Raw genomic sequence first — 1,870 nt, forward strand, 5'->3', positions numbered from 1 at the left:
TCGGAAATTTGTTTCCTCGGAATTCCGTCAGAAAATTCCGAGGGATTTCCGACGAAAGAAGAAATTCCGAGGAATTATTTCCGACGACTTGTTTCGTCGGTATGTCGTCGGAATAACGGTATTCCGACGAAATTCCGACGATTTTTTCCCTCAGAATCTTTGTTGTTTTCTTGTAGTGTTATTATGTTGAATACCTTACAAGTGTAGAGATAAATTTTCATGAAAGGGTATTACTTAAGTGGCTGTTCATAGATTTAGAAATTAACATTGATAGATTGAAATTACATCATGGATTAGCAAATAGCAGTCTGGGAAATAGTCACCCAAGTCACTAACTTGACCTAAAGGTAATTTAGTTTATTTGCATGCATGTCATTAGCTTAGTTTTTCATTTACTTCTTTGTTTGTTATAGTTTTGAATTGCGTTTAACTAAACTTCCTTTACTTGCTTTTGTTCCTTGGTTCAGGGTCTGACCAGTTCAAACGCATCGGTTGCGGGTGCGGTTGCGGATGCGGGAGTTTGCAGTTTCAAGCATTATTAAGTGTTCCGTATGACTGGCACAATGTTTATAAATTGTTGCGTCTGCGGATCATTTTTTGCTCGTTTACCCACATATGCAAAAATTAATTAATAAAAAAATATTTAATAGACAAAAAGCTAATTACAAAAATGATAATTTTAAAACCCAATAATAAAATAATAAATATAAAATTTATATTTATAAATCATATTATTATAATAAATATAAGAATTATATTTATAAAATCTTAGTATAAAACTTTTATATATATATATATTAGTATTTATATCATCTCAATTTTTAAAAGTTATTAAAAATCATTTATTTTTATATTTATATAACTTTTACAAAAGTTAAAGAGAATTTTACATTTCCGCAACCGCAAACACTAACTGGAAACAATTTTTGATTTTGAAAGGTTTAGAGCAGTGTAAAACGGTTTGCAGCTTTTTGTGATTGTTGTAAAACGCCAGCAGTCGCTACCAACAACAAAAACTGCGTTTGCGGGTGGTAACAGAGAAACCAGTCAGATCCTTAGTATGCTTTAGTCATCTACTGTAAGTTGTTCTTAGTTAAGTGAAAATATTTGAATTTAACTTATTTATTTAAGATTAAGCATTTACATGCATTCCAGTGAATTAGGTATTTACCCTTGAAGATTAATCCTCAAGTATTGTAATGGCATATGCTTCAACATATCACTACGCCACACACCATTAATTTGTCAGCTCAATAATATTTTGCTGGTGTTAGTTATATATACACTACAAGAAAACAGCGGTATTCTGACGGACATTCTGACGGAAAATGAAATCCTCGGAATATCCCGAGGAATTTCCGAGGAAATTCCGAGGAAAAACAAAATTTGGTTTCCTCGGAATTTCCTCGGAATATACCGACGGAATTCCGAGGAAATATCAATCCGTCGGAATATTCCGAGGAAATTCCGAGGAAATATGTGTTCCTCGGAAAAAACCGATGAATTCCGAGGAAATATTATAGCCGTTGGAGAGCCGTTTGGGAATTTTACAAAATTCCGAGGAAATTCCGACGAACTAGCCGTTGGCGTCGGAATTCCGTCGGAATTTCCTCGGTCTGTCGGCAGGATTTAAACTATATATACAAGCACTCCTCTTCCTCTTCATTCACTCCATATCTTCATCCTCCCTCTTACTCTATTTACACACGAATTTGATTCATAAAAAATATGTCTTCTTCAAATTATTTTCGTTCTTGGATCGATCGACCTCATTTGGATCCGAACACGAGATTGCTTACGGAAGAATACCAACGAGGTATAACCGAATTCATGGGGTTAGTTCACCGACAACCGGAAGCAAAAACAGGTA

Source organism: Brassica oleracea, chromosome C4, assembly GCF_000695525.1.
Source record: "Brassica oleracea var. oleracea cultivar TO1000 chromosome C4, BOL, whole genome shotgun sequence".
NCBI classification, from domain to species: domain Eukaryota; kingdom Viridiplantae; phylum Streptophyta; class Magnoliopsida; order Brassicales; family Brassicaceae; genus Brassica; species Brassica oleracea.